The sequence below is a fragment of the Phocoena sinus genome, chromosome 1, assembly GCF_008692025.1.
Source record: "Phocoena sinus isolate mPhoSin1 chromosome 1, mPhoSin1.pri, whole genome shotgun sequence".
In the NCBI taxonomy this organism is placed as follows: Eukaryota; Metazoa; Chordata; class Mammalia; order Artiodactyla; family Phocoenidae; genus Phocoena; species Phocoena sinus.
In genome coordinates, this window is record NC_045763.1 from 62,119,982 (window position 1) to 62,145,502 (window position 25,521).

A 25,521-nucleotide genomic window follows, 5' to 3' on the forward strand; every position below is an offset into this window, starting at 1 on the left:
ATGAGAATTGCTACTCCAGCTTTCTTTTGGTTTCCATTTGCATGGAATATCTTTTTCCATCCCCTTACTTTCAGTCTGTATGTGTCTCTAGGTCTGAAGTGGGTCTCTTGTAGACAGCATACATAAGGGTCTTGTTTTTGTATCCATTCAGCCAATCTGTGTCATTTGGTGGGAGCATTTAGTCCATTTACATTTAAGGTAATTATCGATATGTATGTTCCTATTTCCATTTTCTATATTGTTTTGGGTTCGCTACTATAGGTCGTTTCCTTCTCTTGTGTTTCGTGTCTAGAGAAGTTCCTTTAGCATTTGTTGTAAAGCTGGTTTGGTGGTGCTGAACTCTCTTAGCTTTTGCTTGTCTGTAAAGGTTTTAATTTCTCCATCAAATGTGAATGAAATCCTTGCTGGGTAGAGTAGTCTTGGTTGCAGGCTTTTCTCCTTCATCACTTTCAGTATGTCCTGCCACTCCCTTCTGGCTTGTAGGGTTTCTGCTGAGAGATCAGCTGTTAACCTTATGGGGATTCCCTTGTGTGTTATTTGTTGTTTTTCCCTTGCTGCTTTTAATATGCTTTCTTTGTATTTAATTTTTGACAGTTTGATTAATATGTGTCTTGGCGTGTTTCTCCTTGTATTTATCCTGTATGGGACCCTCTGTGCTTCCTGGACTTGATTAACTATTTCCTTTCCCATATTAGGGAAGTTTTCAACTATAATCTCTTCAAATATTTTCTCAGTCCCTTTCTTTCTTTCTTCTTCTTCTGGAACCCCTATAATTCGAATGTTGGTGCGTTTCATGTTGTCCCAGAGGTCTCTGAGACTGTCCTCAGTTCTTTTCATTCTTTTTTCTTTATTCTGCTCTGCAGTAGTTATTTCCACTACTTTATCTTCCAGGTCACTTATCCGTTCTTCTGCCTCAGTTATTCTGCTATTGATCCTATCTAGAGTGGTTTTAATTTCATTTATTGCATTGTTCATCGTTGCTTGTTTCATCTTTAGTTCTTGTAGGTCCTTGTTAACTGTTTCTTGCATTTTGTCCATTCTACTTCCAAGATTTCGGATCATCCTTACTATCATTATTCTGAATTCTTTTTCAGGTAGATTGCCTATTTCCTCTTCATTTGTTAGGTCTGGTGGGTTTTTATCTTGCTCCTTCATCTGCTGTGTGTTTTTCTGTCTTCTCATTTTGCTTATCTTACTGTGTTTAGGGTCTTCTTTTTGCAGGCTGCACTTTCGTAGTTCCCGTTGTTTTTGATGTCTGTCTCCAGTGGCTAAGGTTGTTTCCGTGGGTTGTGTAGGCTTCCTGGTGGAGGGGACTAGTGCCTGTGTTGTGCTGGATGAGGCTGGATCTTGTCTCTCTAGTGGGCAGGTTCACGTCTGGTGGTGTGTTTTGGGGTGTCTGTGGCCTTATTATGATTTTAGGCAGCCTCTCTGCTAATGGGTGGGGTTGTGTTCCTGTTTTGCTAGTTGTTTGGCATAGGTTGTCCAGCACTGTGGCTTGCTGGTCGTTGAGTGAAGCTGGGTGCTGGTGTTAAGATGGAGGTCTCTGGGATATTTCCACCGTTTAATATTATGTGGAGCTGGGAGGTCTCTTGTTGACCAGTGTCCTGAAGTTGGCTCTCCTACCTCAGAGGCAGAGCCCTGACTCCTGGCTGGAGCACCAAGAGCCTTTCATCCACACGGCTCAGAATAAAAGGGAGAAAAAGTAGAGAGAATTAGTAGAAGTATGAGTAAAGAAAGAAGGAAAGGAGGAAAGGAAGGAAGGAAGAAAGAAGCAAAGAAGGAAAGAAAGGAGGGAGGGAGGGAGGGAGGGAGGAAGGAAGGAAGGAGGGAAAGAAGGAAAAAAGACAGAAAGATGATACAGTAAAAATAAAATAAAGTATAATATAGTTATTGAATTAAAAAATATTTAGAAAAAAAAAAAAAGGGACGGTTAGAACCTTAGGACAAATGTTGGAAGCAAAGCTATACAGAGAAAATCTTACACAGAAGCATACACATACACCTTCACAAAAAGAGGTAAAGGGGGAAAAATCATAAATCCTGCTCCCAGAGACCACCTCCTTAATTTGGGGTGATTCGTTGTCTAAAGGAGGGAAGGAAGGAAGGAAAGAAAGAAAGAACGAAGGTAAAGTATAATAAAGTTATTACAATTAAACTTAATTATTAATAAAAAGAATTTTTTAAAAAAATCATGGACGGATAGAGCCCTAGGACAAATGGTGGAAGCAAGAGTATACAGACAAGATCTCACACAGAAGCATACACGTACACATTCACAAAAAGAGGAAAAGGGAAAAAAATCATAGATCTCGCTCCTAAATTCCCCCTCTTCAATTTGGGATCATTCCTTGTCTATTCAGGTATTCCACAGATGCAGGGTATATCAAGTTGATTGTGGAGCTTTAATCCGCTGCTTCTGTGGCTGCTGGGAGAGATTTCCCTTTCTCTTCTTTGTTCTCACAGCTCACAGGAGCTCAGCTTTGGATTTGGCCCTGCCTCTCTGTGTAGGTCGCTGGAGGGCGTCTGTTTTTTCGCTCAGACAGGACGGGGTTAAAGGAGCCGCTGATTCGGGGCCTCCGGCTCACTCAGGCCGGGGGTTGGGGGATGAGGGAAGGAGGGGCATTGCGTGTGGGGCGGGCCTGCGGCGGCAGAGGCAGCGTGACGTTGCGGCAGAGGCCGGCGTGACGTTGCACCAGCCTGAGGCCCACCGTGCATTGTCCCGGGGAAGTTGTCCCTGGATCCCGGGAACCTGGCAGTGGCGGGCTGCACAGGCTCCGCGGAAGAGGGGTGTGGAGAGTGACCTGTGCTCGCACACAGGCCCCTTGGTGGCGGCAGCAGCAGCCTTAGCGTCTCCCGCCCGGCTCTGTGGTCCGCGGTTTTAGCCGCGGCTCGCGCCCGTCTCTGGGGTTTGCACTTTCAGCCGCGGCTCGCACCCGTCTCTGGGGTTCGCGCTTTTAGCCGCGTCTCGCGCCCGTCTCTGGGGTTCGCGCTTTTAGCCGCGGCTCGCGCCCGTCTCTGGAGATTCTTTAAGCAGCGCTCTTAAACCCCTCTCCTCGCGCACCAGGAAACAAAGAGGGAAGAAAAAGTCTCTTGCCTCTTCGGCAGGTGCAGGCTTTTCCCCGAACTCCCTCCCGGCTAGTCGTGGTGGACTAACCCCTTCAGGCTATGTTCAAGCCACCAACCCCAGTCCTCTCCCTGAGCTCCGTCCAAAACCAAAACCCGAGCCTCAGCTCGCAGCCCCGCCCGCCCCGGCGGGTGAGCAGACAAGCCTCTCGGGTTGGTGAGTGCTGGTCGGCACCGATCGTCTGTGCAGGAATCTCCCCGCTTTGCCCTCCGCACCCGTCGCTGTGCACTACTCCGCGGTCCCGAATCTCCCCACTCCGCCTCCCGCAGTCTCCGCCCGCGGAGGGGTTTCCTAGTGTGTGGAAACTTTTCCTCCTTCACAGCTCCCTCCCACTGGTGCAGGTGCCGTCCTTATTCTTTTGTCTCTGTTTTTTCTTTTGCCCTACCCAGGTACGTGGGGAGTTTCTTGCCTTATGGGAGGTCTGAGGTCTTCTGCCAGCCTTCAGTAGGAGTTCTGTAGGAGTTGTTCCACGTGTGGATGTATTTCTGGTGTATCCGTGGGGAGGAAGGCGATCTCCGCGTCTTACTCTTCCGCCATCTTCAAGGTCCCCCCTCCTCTGTAGCTTTAACCACCTCACATTATATTTATGAGATTCATCTATGTTGATTCATGCAACTTTGGTTCATTCATTTTCACTATTGCATAGTATTGTATTTATCTATCTTCTGTTAATGTAAAAATTAGTTTTTGCTGTTATAAATAATCCTGTTAAGAACTCACCTTTAAAAAAAAAATCTATAATCTATGTCTCCTTGTGTGCACAAGCACAAGCTTATTTAGGGTGTAAACCTAGGGATAGACTTACTGGGTTACGGTGTTTACATCTTCAACTTTATTAGTTTTACTGTCACATTTTTCTTCAAGATGGTTGTATGGATTTACATTTCTACCAACAGTGTATAAGTGTTTGCTTTTATCCACACCTATGTCAACACTTAACATTGTCAGAGTTCTTAATTTTTGCCAATATGATAGGTGTGAAAAATATTTTATTTTACTTTTAATTGGCATTTTCCTATCACTGAGATAAATCATCTTTTAATAGGCTTATTTGCCATTTGAGATAAATGCTTGGTAAATTACCCATTTTTATTCTTTTCCCATTTTTTATTGGGTTGATGTATAGGAGTTTTCTTTTTATTATTATTCTGGATAATAATCCTTTCTTAGTTAAATGTGTTGCAAATATTTTTTTCCAAGTCTGAGATTTGCCTTTTCATTTTAAAATGATAGTGTTATTGAATTTGCCGATATATTTTTTACGGTTTTACGTCTTATTTTAAAAATGTTTCTCTGTCGAAGTCACAAAAATACCCCCCATATTACCCTGTGAAAGTTTTATAATTTTGCCTCTCACATTAAAGTGGTATAATCAGGGAAACAGAACCACTACAAATGATGTAGAATAAGGAATTTCTCTAGGGACTTTCCCTTCTTTCACTGTGGAATTTGGTAAAACAGTCTTCTTTCTACTGTTTCTTCTGCATCTGGTGCTGAGTGTAAAGTCATAGGGCAGACAGTAAGGAAGGAATAATAGATGTGAAATGCTGAGAGAAGACAAAACTAGAAATGTGTGAAACAAGCTGGAACTCACCTTTGTTTCTCACTGGGCAACATTGGCCTCTCCCATTTTCCAAGCCACCAACCTTGTAACTGAGGATGACCTGCAGGATGTGCCGGCTGCCACTCTTGTCATGGAGCTACAATGGCACCTGACCCAGGATGTGGGAAAGGTAAAGGAAGATATCACATTGGAACTCAAGGAACTATGAAACTCAGCTACTCTTCTATGCCAACAAATTCAGCCAGCAGATTGCAAAAAATGTGCATGAGCTGCAAGAGACCCTGACCAACATTAACCTTCAGAGAGTAAGCGTGGCTTCTGTTATCTTCGTCTTTTCAAATCTCAAGCAAATTTCTCTGGTCGGTAAACCTAACCACCAAAGACCTATAGAGGAAGGAATTCTAGGAAACATAGTTCAGTTTAGCCAAGTTGACTCTTTACAAAATCATACACAGAATTTATTTTGTGTATTCTATGGAGTAGTAATTAAAATCTATTTTGTTCCATATGGATAATTCTAGCCCCACTCCATTCTATCCTCCTCTGATTTGCAATGCCACTTTTGTATCACATTACATTTCATTATATATTTTGTTTTGGAATATTTATTTTGTTCCATTGCTATTTGTTGATTTCTGTGTTACTGCCTTACAGTTTTAATTAGTATGACTTTATTATAAGCTTTGATATCAATGGTAAAATACGTCCCACAATCTTATTTCGTTTTCATTAGGAATATTTTGCTTCATCTGACTCTTTGATCTTATATGAAATTTTAGAATCACTTGGCATTTTCACTGCAATTGCTTTAAGTTTATATTTTAATTTGACATCTTCATGATATTGAGCCATTTGATATATAAACATGATGTAGCTCTAAAAATATTTAGTCTTTCTTTAATACTTTCAGTAAAGTTTTATAATTTCTTAAGATCATGCATATATTTTTCCTAAATACTTTTTAATGCTGTCATTATTGAAATAGTGTCTTTAAAATTATATTTTTAAAATATTTATTCATGATCTGAGAAATACATTGATTTTTTTATATTAATCTCACATCTAGAAATTTTTCTGAACTTTTTTTTTTTTTTTTTTTTTTTTGCGGTACGCGGGCTTCTCACCGCCATGGCCTCTCCCGTTGCGGAGCACAGGCTCTGCATGTGCAGGCTCAGCGGCCATGGCTCACGGGCCCAGCCACTCCACGGCATGTGAGATCTTCCCGGACCGGGGCACGAACCCGCGTCCCCTGCATCGGCAGACTCTCAACCACTGCACCACCAGGGAAACCCCTGAACTTTTTATTAATTGTATAGATTTTCTTGGGTTTTCTATATATACAACTAATATGTCTGCAAAAATGTCTGTCTTTAGGGCTTCCCTGGTGGCGCAGTGGTTGAGAGTCCGCCTGCCGATGCAGGGGACACGGGTTCGTGCCCCGGTGCAGGAAGATCCCACATGCCGCGGAGCGGCTGGGCCCGTGAGCCATGGCCGCTGAGCCTGCGCATCCGGAGCCTGTGCTTCACAACGGGAGAGGCCACAGCAGTGAGAGGCCCGCGTACCGCAAAAAAAAAAAAAAAAAAAAAAAATGTCTGTCTTTGTTCTTCTTTAAAGTATTATTCTTATAATAAAAATAAATTAGAATAAATATATTTATATTATATATGTTACATATAATATACAAATATAAATAAATATTATTCTTATAGTTTTACATACTCCAGACCTCAGGCATAATTTTAAATAAAAGTTTTTTGATATTTACATCAAAGTTTGACAAGAACTGGCTTTGTATTTATAGCAGACTCACCTATTGTCACCATTGAAAAATCCTATTTGTAGTCTATTTGCATAGTTACTTAATTTTTTTTAAAAGACTGATATCTTAATGCAATACAACTACAATATTTTTCTTGTGAAAGACAATTTTTAAAAATCACAAATATTTAGACTTTGCATAGTTGTCATATTTTGCAGCTATAAAGCTTTACATTTACAAAATGTATTTTCTCTCATAATAAATATAATTTTTTGATGGATTTTTATCACATATGTCTCTGAGATAAACATTATACAAGTAATTTACAATAGAGTTTATTTCTGCTACACCTACTGGAAGTATTACATAGATATGGAAATCAGTAATGTTTTGCTAGTTTGCAAATGTTACATTATTTGCTACTAGAAATACTACATATTTTATAAAAAGCTATATGTTGCTTGAAATTTGGACTTGTTAAATTGTTCATGGTTCACACAGTTATTCCTTTTAAGTTTTAAGCATAGCTTTGAAAATGTGGCATGCTGACCCTCTTTGTATCTAGAGATGCAATTAAAAATAATGGCCTAAATATTCAAGTAATAGTGAGTGTTGGCAATATGACATTGAGGCTGTTCGTTTGACCTTCTTTTGTGGCTTGCAGGCTTGCAGTTTGTTTTTAAATGGATGGCATGTTAAATAAAGATCTGCAGTCATGTCATATTTTTCTCTGACAATTAGTAAGATACAGAAGGAGAAAACTTTTCTGAAGAGAGATTCCAACTAGGCTACTACCCACAGATCAATAACATTGAGTGTTCCAATAATGTAAATATGCTCTAAAACCATCTCTAGGGATTGGAGAGAGATCAGCTTTGTATAAACACGTTTTTTATTAGATGAGTAGACAATAGATGAAGAAAAAAATGTGCTATGGTTCTTCATGGAGTGTTTCTGGGGTTTGGAAATGATTTACAGATATAATCAATTAAAAGACAAGGCACTTTAGTTAAGTATGCCATAATTTGTAACCTGGGAAAAGATTCTGCTTTTAAACATCCTCTAATCTCAATTTAAGAGTGAAAGAAATTTCCTCTGACCATCCATATTAAGTGCCCTATTTTTTTATTCTCATAATTTCTTTTGTAGAGTTTAATATGTTTTTATTGATAATTGAAAAGAAGTATGATTTTTTATTTAATTTCTAATCATCTGGATAATTGTTAGCTTTACGAGAGCAGAAATATATCTATCATTTTTCACTAATGTAATCCCAGAAGCTAGCTTAGTGGTTACTTAATAAATATAATGAATTAATGAATAAATTATGAAAAATAAACATTGTTATTTCTTGAGAAATAAAATATTATCTAACTGCCTTCAATTGCAACAACACAGAATTTGGGGCTAACATAGGTACAAAGGAATTTCTTGGGTGTATATCAGGCAACTCATAGAATCAAAAGATGCAACAACCAGAGCCACTTTAGGAGTCTAGACTGTGAAAACTAATGGACTGTCTCCCAAAGACACTGCTGTCAAAATAAGTTAAATGTTTTTAGTTTTCATGTCACTTTGAACAAGATTAAAATTCTAGGGAGAGAATAAAAAAAAATTGCTTTCTTTGAGAAATACAGGGGATCAAGGAGAAATTCATTGTCTCTCCCTCTCTTCCTCCCTCCTTCTCTCCTTTCTGCCTTTTATATTTACTCACGTACTTAAGATTTCCCCGCCTTTATTGTTTCTTTTTGATTTGAGTTACTGCTGAAATTTCCTTTCAACCTGAAAGACTTCCTTTAGTTTTTTCTTTTAGATGAGGTTTGCCAGTAACAAATTCTCTCAGCTTTGTTTCTGTGGGAATGATCATTATTTTAGTTTCATTTTGTAACTATAGTTATGCTAGATCTAGAATTCTTGATTGACTGTTTTTTCCCCAAGTAATTTAAAGATACCATTCCACTTCTTTGTAGTTTCCACTCTTTCTGAGGAAGAATATAGCCTTTAATCATATTCTTGCTCCCCTGTCTTTGAGTTATTTTTCTCTTTCTGCTTTCAAGATGTTTTCTTTGTCCTTGTTTTTGAGCAGTTCGACTATAGTGTGTCTAGATCCTTCTGTGTTTATTATGTTTGGAATTCACTTGGGGTTCACAGTATTCCTGGAACTAATAAGTGATTAAAGCAAGATGGAAGCATACAAAGTTGACCTACAAAAGTTAATCATTTTCCTATATACCAGCAATGAACAAGTGGAATTTGCAATTAAAACCACAATACCAGTTACATACATTAGCGCCCCCCAAAAATGAAACAGGTATAAATCTAACAAAAATGTATAAGATCTATATGCGGAAAACAATAAAACCCTGATAAAAGAAATCAAAGAAAAGAACTAAATAAACGTAGACATATTTCATATTCATGGATAGGAAGGCTCAATATTGTTAAGATATCAGTTCTTCCTGACTTGATCTAGAGATTCAATGCAACCTAATCAAAATCCTTGCAGGATATTTTATGGATATCTATAAACTGATTTTAAAATTTATATGGAGAGGCAAAATACCCAGAAGAGGCAACATAATGTTGAATAAGAAGAACAAAATTTAAGAACTGGCACTACCCAACACTAAGACCGTAAGGGAAAAACTCTGTTTCTCCTTATTCATTACTCATCAACACTTCTGATAACACATGTGTGGAAATTCATGAATTCTCCAAGAAATTCTCCAATTCTTTGTAGACACCAACTGAGTGTCCTGCAATTCAATTCAATTCCGATACTACCTGGAGTAAGTATCATATTACACAGTTTAAGAGTTCAGTCCCGCAAACTTCGTCTCCCCACCAATCTCAGATGCCAGTTCACAAGTCCAGGTGTTTCTGACTGACCAGCTCTAAACCAGAGGTTCCCATGACCCCCTCCCAAGGTTTGAACATTTGCTAAAATGGCTCATAGAACTCAGGAAAACAGTTTATTTACTAGATTAGTGGTTCCTTGTGAAAGGATACAGTTCAGGAACAGACATATAGAAGAGATATACAGAGCAAGTTATGTGGGAAGGGACATGAAGCTTTCATACCCTCTTCAGGCATGCTACCCTTCCAGCACTTCGACTTGTTCACCAGCTTGGAAGTTCTCTGAATCCTGTACGTTAATGAATTTTTATGAAGGCTTCATTACATAGGTATGGTTGATTAAATCATTAATTCAACTTCAGCCTCACCCCAACCCTGGACATTAATTACTTTGGGCTAAGAGTTCCAATCCTGTAATCACATGGTAGTTCCCCTAGAAACCAGCCTCCTTAGGGGCTTTCCAAAAGTTATCTCATGACATAAACTCAGGTATGGTTAAAAGGGACTTCTTATGAATAACAAAACACACTCCTTTCCCCTTTTTTGCTCTTATCAGTTAGGAAATTTCAAGGATTTTAGGAGTTCTAGGCCAGATATGAGGATGAAGACCAAATATACTTTTTTTAAATTGTAAATCACAATGTCATAAAGATTAACTATAAAACTACAGTAATTAATACAGTGTGGTATTGGTGAAAGAATAGACAAATCAGTGGAACCGACAAGAGAACCAAGAAGAAGACCAACATAAATATAACCAACTGAGTTTTGGCAAAGGGACAAAACAAAGACAATCGATTGAAGAAAAGATATTCTGTTCAACAAATGGTACTGGAAAAACTGGACATCACATACAAAAAATGAACCTAGACACCTTTCACAAAAATTAACTCAAAATTGATCATAGACCTAAATGTAAAGCACAAAACTATAAAACTCCCAGAAGATGATATAGGAGAAAATCTAGATGACCTTGGGAGTGGTGATGACATTTTAGAGAAAACAGCAAAGGCATAATCCATAAAAATAATATTTGATAATCTGAACTTCATTACAATTAAAAGCATGTGCTTTGCAAAAGACACCATCAGGAGAATGAGAAGACGAGCCACAGACTGGAAGAAAATAGTTGCAAAAACTTATCTGGTAAAGAACCCTTTTACAAAACGTATAAGGAACTCAACGATAAGAAAATGAAAAACCTAATTAAAAATTGGCAATATACCTGAACAGACACTTCACCAAAGAAGATATACAACAAATAAGTGTATGAAAAGATACTCAACACCATATGTCATTAGGGTAATGAAATAAAATTCATATTTTATGGCAAGAGAAGAAAAATTTAAATGTGAAAATTTTCTCTGTCCATTTTGGCTTCCTCCCTCCACTTTAGTGTCTATCGTGCATCTGCATTAACCTGACATCCTTAGGAGGTAACAATTCCTTCTTAATCTTGTCAGGTATCACTTTGTACGTGCCGATCTTGATTGTGTAAACTGTCAGTACGTCGATAAATGATGTATACATCAATTTTTTGTCTCGTAAACATTTATAACTGTGCTTTGATCTCTGATGGGTGGAACAGTCCTCAGAATTTTCTGAAAAACTGTCTCCCATGTTATAATCCTCAAGTTGACTTCAGTAAAATTTTCCATTTCTTGCTTAGACTATTGATTATTTTTTTTTATCAACACGAGAAATGCAAATCAAAACAACGAGATACCACTACATGCCAATCAGAATGGCCAAAATCTGAATGCTGACAACACCAAATGCTGGTGAGGATGTAGTATTTATCCAAAGGAGTTGAAAACATGTCCACACAAACTTACACATGGATGTTTATAGCAGTTTTATCCATCATTGCCAAAACAGTAATACCCTCTGTTCATTCTTTAAATTATTCTTTCCTAAGAGTGCCCAGGATTTGATCTTTGTTCAGAAGCTATTTTCTTTACTTTAGTATTGTTTGCCATCTGAAGGCACCATAAAAATTTAAAACTACTAAGTCCTGGATCATTTTTGTTTAATAATTCTTATCTCTTTCCAATCACATTTTACTGCAAAAAACTTTAAGAAACCAGGTAGCACCTTCAACATTCTACCCTTGAAATCTGTTTAGCTAGATCACCTAGTAAATTAGATACATTTTGTACTTTCTACATTAGCATAAGCAACAGCATTGCTAAACTTTCTACTATTAATGCAGGGGATTCCTATCCTCTGATTTCCAATAAAAGTTTTCTTATTATCATCTAAGCTCTCACTATAACCTCCTGAAAGCCATTACACATCTGATACAAAAGATTTCTTCAAGGCACTTTATATTTTTACTAATACTCTCCTCAAAGTTCCCCAGCTCTCTGCCCAAGTATCAAAATCAGTACTTGTATCTAGTGCCACGTAACAAGTTGCTCCATAATTTAGCAGCTTAAAAACAACATCAAATATATAGACATTGTTGCATTTTTCAGCCAACATGTACATAGAGATCCAAACTGAATCCCTGAGACAGTGTCATCCTAGAGCTGAAAGATAATGTTTAAATAGCCTCTGAGGGGGCTGGATTAACTTTAGTCAGAGAAATATGTGTACAGTGGATTATTTCTAGATCTATTATTTCTAGGTATATTTTGTCCAACTGTATTCATAGGAAACAGGTCAGAGAAATGTGGAAAGTATAATGTGTGTGTGTTTTAAGCACATAAGCTATAAAGAAAAGAGGGATTATTCATAACTGTATTTCATAACTGCAAATGAACTTTTTTCAAACTGGTGAGTTGTCTATTCCATTTACATGGGTATTAAGTGATTTGTTGATTGAGTCTTATATATATATTTATATTACTATTTATATCCCTTTAAGCTGGATAGATAAAAGGAAAGTTAGACTATAAGAAATATTCTGTTGTTCACTAAAAGGAAAAACAGGAGTTCAACATAGCTTTTGTAATTTTGAATTTGAGCATGATGGGTGAGGATAAACATGGGACAGGAGGAAAAGGAAATCTCTTAGAAATTGCTTAAGATATTTAGTAATAAAAATGATATGCAACAAATCTAATTTAATTAAACTTAGAATCATAACAGACCCTGTTGAAGAGCTAGTGAAATGCCTTTCTTTCATATATCTCCTTACTGCCGAAATGCAGTACATTAAAATAAGAACAATAGTTTCAAGTAATCTCATCTGAAACTCCATCTGATTGAATGAGAAGATTTTAATTAAAACTGGACTTTATTCAAAAAGAGCTATTGTAACAAACCATAATTAAGTTGATTTTTTCCATAGTGCATAGGTCATGCATTCACTTTTTAAATTGTATTTTGTTCTCCTATTGTTATACTTTTACCCTTAATATTTCTGTTTGTGTATTCATAACGAATTATGAATTTTCTATTTTTCTATAACAGGCATTATTCAGTTATGTCAGTGATGATCCGTCTAGAGATATTCCATCTCTAGAAACTTTTGGAGACCTCTCCTTCCTTCATCATTCTCATTTTTAGTCATACCAATAAATAAGAAACCATTTCTTGCAAAACTCCTCTGCTATGCAATTTCATACATAGATGTAAAACAAATATCATTATACTTCTGTTTTCTTCTATCAAAATTAAAAATAATTAACTAAAAATATAACTCAATAGCCTGATTTACTTGAGAACGAACACATACACACACACACACACACACACGACATAATACATGCTGCATATTGAACTACGTGAAGATGTGAATATAAATATAGAGGAAAATAGCTGATATATATGCATTCACTGCATGCGTTTATACCTAAGATGTTCCATCAAATTCTTATAGAATGACAATGCAGTTGGTTCAAACAATGACTGCTAATTAAAACAGCTTTGTCCAAAGACATATATGTGAAATAATAATAGCTCCTGGTGATTGGCTAGGTAGGGGGTAAGTATTCCATGATCTCACAAAGGAAATTGCTGGTTGTTTATCCTTTTCTTCAATTTTTATGCTCTTTTTAAAAGCCTCAAGTGAAAAAAAGAAAACTTTTTTTAAAAATTATTTATTTATTTATTTATGGCTGTGTTGGGTCTTCGTTGCTGTGCGAGGGCTTTCTCCAGTTGTGGCAAGCGGGGGCCACTCTTCATCACGGTGCACGGGTCCCTCACTATTGCGGCCTCTCTTGTTGCGGAGCACAGGCTCCAGACACGCAGGCTCAGTAGTTGTGGCTCACGGGCCTAGTTGCTCTGCGGCATGTGGGATCTTCCCAGACCAGGGCTCGAACCTGTGTCCCCTGCATTGGCAGGCATATTCTCAACCACTGCACCACCAGGGAAGCGCAAAAAGAACTTTTTATAACTTTTAATTTCAAGAACTCTGAATTTTTAATTATTTAAATTAAATTTTGAGTCTATAAAGTAATATTTATAAAATATATGTGTATCATACAGCATGTATATGTATCCGTCATATGGTTTTAAGAAAAGAATATTGCCGTTTACTTGGCAATCTCTTGTACGGCCTCTCAAATCCTAATCTTTTTCTTTCAACAACGTTCTGAATTTTGTACTTGTTATTCCCTTCCTTTTCTTTATCTTACTATATATTTGTATATCTATACAATGAATTTACAATAATGTTTACTTTTGCATGTCCTTCATATTATAACATAAACGTACTTTGTAAATTTGTTTACAACTGGCTTTTATCCCTGCTCAACCTCATGTTTCTAAGATTTATTCATGTTTTAGCATGTAGCAATAATTTATTCATTTTCACCACTGTATAGTCTTCTAACATATGAATATATCAAAATTTATTAACTTATTTTACCCCCAATAGATATTTTGTTTATTTACAATTTTCTGCTTCTACAAATAATGTTGCTATGTACATTCTTGAACAGTTCCCCTGGCACATGTGCATAAGTTTGTTTAGGATATACAAGTATGTGAAATGGCTGCATTACAGAGAATATCAACTTTATAAAAGAATACTATATTATTTTTCAAAGTGGTTTGAACAGACACTTTACCAAAGAATATACACAGATGAGAAACAGAAGAGAACATCACAATCAGATGTCATATTCTTACACATGTTTTAAAATAGCTAATGTGAAGACTGACCATGCTGATTCTTGGCAAGATACTAGAGAATCTGGGACACTCATAACTTTGCTGCTTGAACTAACAATTCCTTTAAAATATGTTAATATCCATTAACATATTTATACCATTCTATTCAGAAATTTATTTTTTCTGTTTTTTTGTTTCATGTAATATGTTATTGGGTACATACACATTTAAAATTGTTATGTAATGTTATATTTTTCTTTATTAATGATTTTTGTCTTACTGATATTAATTGCTACATCAACTTTTTCTTTTTTTTACATCTTTTTTGGAGTATAATTGCTTTACAATGGTGTGTTAGTTTCTGCTTTATAACAAAGTGAATCAGTTATACATATACATATGTCCCCATATCTCTTCCCTCTGGCATCTCCCTCCCTCCCACTCTCTCTATCCCACCCTTCTAGGTAGTCACAAAGCACTGAGCCGATCTCCCTGTGCTATGCAGCTGCTTCTCACTACCTATCTATTCGACGTTTGGTAGTGTACATATGTCCATGCCACTCTCTCACTTTGTCACAGCTTACCCTTCCCCCTCCCCATATCCTCAAGTCCATTCTCTAGTACGTCTGCATCTTTATTTATTATTATTTTTTTAACATCTTTATTGGGGTATAATTGCTTTACAATGGTGTGTTAGTTTCTGCTTTATAACAAAGTGAATCAGTTATACATATACAATTTTGTATCCTGCTACTTTACCAAATTTATTGATTAGCTCTAGTAGTTTTCTGGTAGCATCTTTAGGATTCTCTATGTATAGTATCATGTCATCTGCAAACAGTGACAGCTTTACTTCTTTTCCAATTTGGATTCCTTTTATTTCCTTTTCTTCTCTGATTGCTATGGCTAAAACTTCCAAAACTATGTTTAATAAGAGTGGTGAGAGTGGGCAACCTTGTCTTGTTCCTGATCTTAGTGGAAATGGCTTCAGTTTTTCACCATTGAGGATGATGTTGGGTGTGAGTTTGTCACATATGGCCTTTATTATATTGAGGAAACTTCCCTCTATGCCTACTTTCTGCAAGGTTTTTATCATAAATGGGTGTTGAATTTAGTCAAAACCTTTCTCTGCATCTATTGAGATGATCATATCGTTTTTCTCTTCAGTTTGTTAATATGGTATATCACGTTGATTGATATGCATATATTGAACAATCCTTGCATTCATGGAATAAACCCCATTTGATCGTAGTGTATAATCCTTTTAGTGTGCTGTTGGATTCTGTTTGCTAGTATTTTGTTGAGGATTTTTACACCTATGTTCATCAATGATATGGGCCTGTACTTTTCTTTCTCTGTGACATCTTTGTCTGGTTTTGGTATCAGAGTGATGGTGGCCTCATAGAATGAGCTTGGGAGTGTTCCTCCCTCTGCTATATTTTGGAAGAGTTTGAGAAGGATAGGTGTTAGCTCTTCTCCAAATGTTTCATAGAATTTGCCTGTGAAGCCATCTGGTCCTAGGCTTTTGTTTGTTGGAAGATTTTTAATCACAGTTTCAATTTCATTGCTTGTGATTGGTCTGCTCATATTTTCTATTTCTTTTTGGTTCAGTCTTGGAAGGTTGTGCATTTCTAAGAAATTGTCCATTTCTTTCAGGTTTTATTTTATTGGCATATAGCTGCTTGTAGTAATCTCTCATGATCCTTTATATTTCTGCAGTGTCAGTTGTTACTTCTTTTTCATTTCTAATTCTATTGATTTGAGTCTTCTCCCTTTTTTTCTTGATAAGTCTGGCTAATGGTTTATCAATTTTGTTTATCTTCTCAAAGAACCAGCTTCTGGTTTTATTGAAGTTTGCTATCGTTTCCTTCATTTCTTTTTCATTTATTTCTGATCTGATCTTTATGATTTCTTTCCTTCTGCTAAATTTGGAGGTTTTTTGTTCTTTTCTCTCCAGTTGCTTTAGGTGTAAGGTTAGGTTGTTCACTTGAGATGTTTCTTGTTTCTTAAGGTAGGATTGTATTGCTATAAAATTCCCTCTTACAACTGCTTTTGCTACATCCCATAGGTTTTGGGTCGTCGTGTTTTCAAGGTCATTTGTTTCTAGGTTTTTTTTTTTTTTTCTTTGCGGTACGCGGGCCTCTCACTGCTGTGGTCTCTCCCGCCATGGAGCACAGGCTCCAGATGCGCAGGCCCAGCGGCCATGGCTCATGGGCCCAGCCGCTCCGCGGCACGTGGGATCCTCCCAGACTGGGGCACGAACCCGCGTGCCCTGCATTGGCAGGTGGACTCTCAACCACTGCGCCACCAGGGAAGCCCTCTAGGTATTTTTTGATTTCCTCTTTGATTTCTTCAGTGGTTTCTTGGTTATTAAGTGGTGTGCTGTTTAGCCTCCATGTGTTTGTATTTTTTACAGATTTTTTCGTGTAATTGATATCTAGTCTCATAGCATTGTGGTCAGAAATGATACTTGATATGATTTCAGTTTTCTTAAATTTACCAAGGCTTGATTTGTGACCCAAGATATGGTCTACCCTGGAGAATGTTCCATGAGCACTTGAGAAGAATGTCTATTCTGTTGTTTTTGGATGGAATGTCCTATAAATATCAATTAAGTCCATCTTGTTTAAGGTATCATGTAAAGCTTGTGTTTCCTTATTTACTTTTTTTGGATGATCTGTCCATTGGTGAAAGTGGGGTGTTAAAGTCCCCTACTATGACTGTGTTACTGTCGATTTCCCATTTTATGGCTGTTAGTATTTGCCTTATGTATTGAGGTGCTCCTATGTTGGGTGCATAAATATTTACAGTTCTTGTATCTTCTTCTTGGATTGATCCCTTAATCATTAAGTAGTGTCCTTTTTTGTCTCTTGTAATAGTCGTTTTTTAGAGTCTATTTTGTCAGATATGAATATTGCTACTCCAGCTTTCTTTTGACTTCCATTTTCATGGAATATCTTTTTCCATCCCCTCACTTTCAGTCTGTATGTGTCCCTACGTCTGAAGTGGGACTCTTGTAGACAGCATATATACGGGTCTTGGTTTTGTATACATTCAGCCAGTCTATGTCTTTTGGTTGGAGCATTTAATCCATTTACATTTAAGGTAATTATTGATTTGTATGTTCCTATTACCATTTTCTTAATTGTTTTGGGTTTATTATTGTAGGTCTTTTCCTTCTCTTGTGTTTCCTGCCTAGAGAAGTTCTTTTAGCATTTGTTGTAAAGCTGGTTTGGTGGTGCTGAATTTTCTTAGCTTTTGCTCGTCGGTAAAGCTTTTAATTTCTCCCTCAAATCTGAATGAGATCCTTGCTGGGTAGAGTAATCTTGGCTGTAGGTTTTTCTCCTTCATCACTTGAAATATGTCCTGCCACTCCCTTCTGGCTTGCAGAGTTTCTACTGAAAGATCAGCTGTTAACCTTATGGGGATTCTGTTGTGTGTTATTTGTTGTTTTTCACTTGCTGCTTTTAATATTTGTTCTTTCTATTTAGTTTTTGATAGTTTGATTCATATGTGTCTTGGTGTGTTTCTCCTTGGATTTATCCTGTATAGCACTCTCTGTGCTTCATGGACTTGACTGACTATTTCCTTTCCCATATTAGTGAAGTTTTCAACTATAATCTCTTCAAATATTTTCTCAGTCCCTTTCTTTTTCTCTTTTTCTTCTGGGACCACTATTATTCGCATGTTGAACCCTGAGCCTCAGCTCCCAGCCCCCACCCGTCCTGGCGGGTGAGCAGACAAGCCTCTCAGGCTGGTGATTGCTGGTCAACACCGATCATCTGTGTGGGATTCTCTCCACTTTGCCCTCCACACCCCTGTTGCTACGCTTTCCTCCGTAGCCCCGAATCTTACCCCCCCTTCCCACTGCAGTCTCTGCCCACGAAGGGGCTTCCTAGTGTGTTGAAACCTTTCCTCCATCACAACTCCTCCCATTGGTGCTGGTTCCATCCCTATTCTTTTGTCTCTGTTTTTTCTTTTTTTTTTTTCCCTACCCAGGTACGTGGGGAGTTTCTTGCCTTTTGGTAGGTCTGAGGTCTTCTGCCAGCATTCTGTAGTTGTTCTGTATGAGTTGTTCCACATGTAGATGTATTTCTTGTGTATTTGTGGGGGGGAAGGTGATCTCCACATCTTACTCTTCCACCATCTTGAAGCTCCACTACATCAGCTTTTTAAAATTGGTGTTTGCTTTGTATTTTTTATCCTTTTTCTTTGAGCATGTATATATTCTTATATTTGGGATGTACTTCTTGGAGATAGCATAGAGCAGAATTTTAAAATATGGCTTGAAAATTCTTATCTTTTTATGTTAACATTTAATCAATTTGCATTTTTGCTTATTAATCATGATTTTAATTTCTAATATCTTATTTTATACTTTTCATTGTTCTATTTCTATATGTTTTCTCCTCCATTCTTGCCTTATAGTGAATAGATTTTTTTTCTCCTATCAGTTTCTTTTGTATACTAGATTTTAAGTTGTAAATACATGTTTTCCATGGTTAATTTAGAAATTTTTAGCATGTAGAATTAACTTATTGAAATTGGAATATACTAAATATTTTCATTCTAGTTTCAAATAGTACAAGTTCCACAGAACACTTATTTTTATAAATTTAACTTACTTTTTAATTAATTTTTATTTGATTACAAAAAATAGGTGATGATGTAGTCACCTACAGAGATGGGACAGATGCTCCCACCCCAAATTTGTTCTGAATATTAAGACTAATGACACTGCACACACACCAAGAGGGTATGAAAAAGTTTATGAATATTTAATGAAGTTTTGTGGGGGGATACGGCAGGTTCCCAAGCTGGTTTCAAAACATTTTGAGGGTGCAGAGAAGGGAGACATGATAGGCTTTTATTTCAGGTTTGAGACAAGGGCAAATGTTCCTGTGTGCTGGCCTAGATTTGTGTGATTTAAATTTCTTGCCAGTGTCAAAGGAGGGAACAAATGGTCTTTCTTATCAGCTTGCCGAGATATGGGGCAGATGGGGAAAGGAGATTGGTGGGGCTTGAAAGTTGTTAGCAGTCAAGCATCAAAAATGGAGTCAGGCTCCTTGTTACATTTATTCCTGATATTTGACTGATGACTAAAATGTGCCATGATTCATTTAGTTGAATTTGACGTACATTAAGTAAGACATTATGATGCTTTATGAGGACTGTAGCCTGAAACTGGTAACAGTGTTGAAAGTTCTACTGGATACTTTGTTCAAGAGCCCAGCATTGTATATTCTGAGAAGTGAAACTAGTGCCCTGGTCACTATCAATTATGTTTGGAACTCCGGAGGGGATAAGTGATAACTTAGTGTGAGGCCTTGTAGTTAGTCTTAGCACATGCAGGGACATCTATGACCTTAATCTACATTTTGGATATCTGTGAAACAAGAGATACCTAAAGTTGTTTCTTCCAAATGCAAAATCATGGATAAAGAATTGTTGCTGTCATCAACTGGATGAGACCCAGAAATTGGTAAAAATGTACAGATGAGGCTGACTGTTGGCCAGGGTATCCCATGTTAAGATGGCTAACTGATGTTCAGCCAATTTTGCTGACTCCTGGGTTCCATTCTTGATCTAGAACATGTGGTTAAAGGATGAAAAGCAGCATCTCTCCCATGAGCTCTGTCTCATGTAATGGTGGCTCTTCCATCCTTCTTATATAAACTCCCTTTGATGCATACTCAGTTGACATCAAGGGGCTCCTCGGGAGGCTAAAGGGTGCAGAAGAGGGGTGACCTCCTTTGTCATTGTCAAGGGAATGAGGACAGACACTACCCTTCTCCCACCCTCTTTCCCACTCTTACAGGTGGAATAAGCCAGAGGGCCCAGGTTTGGCTCCATCTTATTACAGGGAGACTTCTGTGGCTATGCTGAGCTCATGAGGTGCTACTTCCATGACCCAGGGCATAGTGGGCATCTGGGTGTGAAGGTCATAGACTCAGGTCCTGAAAAGCCTCTGTTTTCAGGATAGCTCAGTGTACAGACAACTGCTACATTCATGGATATGATGTGGTGTCAGTGAGGGCCCTTTCTTGTAACAAAAGCCTGTGGGCAACTTATGAGCATCATGGGTGGACCAGGGACTCTAAGGGGAATGCAAGGAGGTTGCTAAAGCTCCTAGAATGAAGGAGTCTTTGGGGGGTATAGTAATGGAAGTGCCTGTTACAATTTGGACAGATTCTAGAGCCTTTTGTTGTATGATATTCTATTTATAGTGAACTGATTTGTGTGTAACAGTAAGATTTGTAAATGAGGAATATGTTGTCTCCAGAACACAAAGCCTAAATGATCTAGGCTTTGTTTTAACATCATGGGTGCTGAGAGGGTCTATAGCTATTTCTTGACAGTGTTAGGGATCGAGCAGCTCTCAGTTTATCAAATAATTTTCAGGAATTTAACCAAAGTGGTGGGGACTTGTACGCTGTGTGGGACAATGGCCCATGTTATTTTTGTGAACCCCTTGGTATTTGTATGTTCTGAATTAATTTAGCAAATGAATTTCCTTGGAGAAGGATGTCATCAGTGTGCTAGCATACCTGTGCTCCTGGGGAAAGTTGGATGCAGTTAAGATTGTACCTGCAGAGATTATGTATGATCACAGGGAAGTTGAGGTAGCCCATGAGTAACCAGATAGGATGCACTATCAAGTCCCTTAGAAGATGAAAGCAAACTGCATCCAAGAGGCTATTGAAGTAGACACTGAACATATTAGCCAAATCTATGACTACCAAGTATTTGCCAGTTGCTGGTTGGATGGAGTCAGTAATTTTGATAATACTGGGTATGGGGGCCTTAATTGGTGTGACTACAGCATTAACATTACAGTAATCCACTATGACGTGCCTTCCATTTTTTCCAGGTTTAAAAGCTGGACTGTTAATTAGAGAAGCAGTGGAAATAACCACCCCTTCCCTAAATAGGTCTTACATAATGGGTTTCAATCCTTGAAGGCCCTATTTTAATTTACATTGGGCACTATGAACTGTTTTATCTTGGGGAAATGTCCATAGGGTCTCATTTTATCAAGCCAATTGTAAGTGCCAAAGACTTAATTTAATTTTAATTTATTGCTCATTGAGTCAGAGCAGCCATGACCACTATGGGATATTTTAGAAAATTGGGCACTATGACTACAGGGAATTTAGGCAAGGCAATAGTTCCATGGCTAAGGTAAGTCATACATGTTATCCTCTATTTTATGTTCAGTAACTCCCGCAACATTATAGGGGTGCCTTGTTTAAGTGTCGTGTGATCTCCAGGAATAGCTGTAATTTCTGTCCCCATAATGATTAAGGCCACAAAGATTTGCCAATTTGTTAATTTCAGTAGATGTTAAATTTAATTTAGAACCTGTTACAGAGGCAAAATGAGAATCAGCACCCATTTATTTTTTTCCTGCATAAATCCTTTTAGTGAATTTTGGGTTTTCAGTTGGGTCAAATTTTGGACCTCTGTTTTCATTATTTTTCCTCTGTTTTTTTTTTTTTTTTGGTAATTTTTTTCTTAAAATTTTTATTGGAGTGTAATTGCTTTACAATGGTGTGTTAGTTTCTGCTTTATAACAAAGTGAATCAGTTATACATACACATATATCCCCATATCTCTCCCATCTCCCGTCTCCCTCCCTCCCACCCTCCCTATCCTACCCTGCTAGCTGGTCATAAGCACCGAGCTGATCTCCCTGTTCTATGCGACTGCTACCCACTAGCTATCTATTTTACATTTGGTAGTGTATATATGTCCATATATACACTACCACTCTCTCACTTTGTCCCAGCTTACCCTTCCCCCTCCCTATGTCCTAAGTCCATTCTCTAGTAGGTCTGCATCTTTATTCCTGTCTTACCCCTAGGTTCTTCATGACATTTTTTTTTTTTTTTTTTTAGATTCCATATATATGTTTTAGCATACGGTATTTGTTTTTCTCTTTCCGACTTACTTCACTCTGTATGACAGACTCTAGGTCCATCCACCTCACTACAAATAACTCAATTTCGTTTCTTTTTATGGCCGAGTATATTCCATTGTATATATGTGCCACATCTTCTTTATCCATTCATCTATTGATGGACACTTAGGTTGCTTCCATGTCCTGACTACTGTAAATAGAGTTGCAATGAGCATTGTAGTACATGACTCTTTTTGAATTATGGTTTTTTCATGGTATATGCCCAGTAGTGGGATTGCTGGGTCATATGGTAGTTCTATTTTTAGCTTTTTAAGGAACCTCCATACTGTTCTCCATAGTGGATGTATCAATTTACATTCCCACCAACAGTGCAAGAGGGTTCCCTTTTCTCCACACCCTAACCAGCATTTATTGTTTGTAGATTTTTTTGATGATGGCCATTCTGAATGGTGTGAGGTGATACCTCATTGTAGTTTTGATTTGCATTTCTCTAATGATTAGTGATGTTGAGCACCCTTTCATGTGTTTGTTGGCCATCTGTATATCTTCTTTGGAGAAATGTCTCTTTAGCTCTTCTGCCCATTTTTGGATTAGGTTGTTTGTTTTTTGGATATTGAGCTGCATGAGATGCTTATAAATTTTGGAGATTAATCCTTTGTCAGTTGTTTCATTTGCAAATATTTTCTTCCATTCTGAGGTTTGTATTTTGGTCTTGTTTATGGTTTCCTTTGCTGTGCAAAAGCTTTTAAGTTTCATTAGGTCCCATTTGTTTCTTTTCATTTTTATTTCCATTTCTCTAGGAGGTGGGTCAAAAAGGATCTTGCTGTGATTTATGTCATAGAGTGTTCTGCCTATGTTTTCCGCTAAGAGTTCGATAGTGTCTGGCCTTACATTTAGGCCTTTAATCCATTTTAGGTTTATTTTTGTATATGGTGTTAGGGAGTGTTCTAATTTCATTCTTTTACATGTAGCTGTCCAGTTTTACCAGCAACACTTATAGAAGAGGCTGTCTTTTCTCCATCGTGTATTCTTGCCTCCTTTATGAAAGATAAGGTGACCATATGTGCATGGGTTTATCTCTGGGGTTTCTATCCTGTTCCGTTGATCTATATTTCTGTTATTTTGCCAATACCATACTGTCTTGATTACTGTAGCTTTGTAGTATAGTCTGAGGTCAGGGAGCCTGATTCCTCCAGCTCCGTTTTACTTTCTCAAGATTGCTTTGGCTATACGGGGTCTTTTGTGTTTCCATACAAATGTGAAATTTTTTGTTCTAGTGCGGTGAAAAATATGAGTGGTAGTCTGATAGGTATTGCATTAAATATGTAGATTGCTTTGGGTAGTAGAGTCATTTTCACAATGTTGATTCTTCCAATCCAAGAACATGGTATATTTCTCCATGTGTTTGTATCATCTTTAATTTCTTTAATTAGTGTCTTATCGTTTTTGGATACAGGTCTTTTGTCTCCTTAGGTAGGTTTATTCCTAGGTATTTTATTCTTTTTGTTGCAATGGTAAATGGGAGTGTTTTCTTAATTTCACTTTCAGATTTTTCATCATTAGTGTATAGGAATGCGAGAGAGTTTCTGTGCATTAATTTTTTTTTTATTTTTTTAATTTTTTTTAACATCTTTATTGGGGTATAATTGCTTTACAGTGGTGTGTTAGTTTCTGCTTTATAACAAAGTGAATCAGCTATACATATACATATGCTCCCATGTGTCTTCCCTCTTGCGTCTCCCTCCCTCCCACTCTCCCCATCCCACCCCACCAGGCTGTCTCAAAGCCCCGAGCTAATATCCCTGTTGCCTTGCGGCTGCTTCCCCCTAGCTATCTACCTTACTACATTTGTTAGTGTGTATATGTCCATGACTCTTTCTCGCCCTGTCAAAACTCACCCTTCCCCCTCCCCATATCCTCAAGTCCATTCTCCACTAGGTCTGCGCCTCTATACCTGTCTTATCCCTAGGTTCTTCATGACATTTTTTTCCCCTTAAATTCCATATATATGTGTTAGCATACGATATTTGTCTTTTTCTTTCTGACTTACTTCACTCTGTATGACAGACTCTAGGTCTATCCATCTCATTACAAATAACTCAATTTCATTTCTTTTTAAGGCTGAGTAATATTCCATTGTGTATATGTGCCACATCTTCTTTATCCATTCGTCCGATGATGGGCGCCCAGGTTCTTTCCATCTCCGGGCTATTGTAAATAGAGCTGCAATGAACATTTTGGTACATGACTCTTTTTGAATTTTGGTTTTCTCAGGTTATATGCCCAGTAGTGGGATTGCTGGGTCATATGGTAATTCTATTTGTAGTTTTTTAAGGAACCTCCATACTGTTCTCCATAGTGGCTGAACCAATTCACATTCCCACCAGCAGTGCAAGAGTGTCCCCTTTTCTCCACACCCTCTCCAGCATTTATTGTTTCTAGATTTTTTGATGATGGCCATTCTGACTGGTGTGAGATGATATCTCATTGTAGTTTTGATTTGCATTTCTCTAATGATTAATGATGTTGAGCATTCTTTCATGTGTTTGTTGGCATTCTGTATATCTTCTTTGGAGAAATGTCTATTTAGGTCTTCTGCCCATTTTTGGATGGGGTTGTTTGGTTTTTTGTTATTGAGCTGCATGAGCTGTTTGTAAATTTTGGAGATTAATCCTTTGTCAGTTGCTTCATTTGCAAATGTTTTCTCCCATTCTGAGGGTTGTCTTTTGGTCTTGATTATGGTTTCCTTTGCTGTGCAAAAGCTTTGAAGTTTCATTAGGTCCCATTTGTTTATTTTTGTTTTTATTTCCATTACTCTAGGAGGTGGGTCAGAAAGGATCTTGCTGTGATTTATGTCATAGAGTGTTCTTCCTATGTTTTCTTCTAAGAGTTTGATAGTTTCTGGCCTTACATTTAGGTCTTTAATCCATTTTGAGCTTATTTTTGTGTATGGTGTTAGGGAGTGATCTAATCTCATACTTTTACATGTACCTGTCCAGTTTTCCCAGCACCATTTATTGAAGAGGCTGTCCTTTCTCTACTGTACGTTCCTGCCTCCTTTATCAAAGATAAGGTGTCCATATGTGCGTGGGTTTATCTCTGGGCTTTCTGTCCTGTTCCACTGATCTATCTTTCTGTTTTTGTGCCAGTACCATACTGTCTTGATTACTGTTGCTTTGTAGTATAGTCTGAAGTCAGGGAGCCTGATTCCTCCAGCTCCTTTTTTCGTTCTCAAG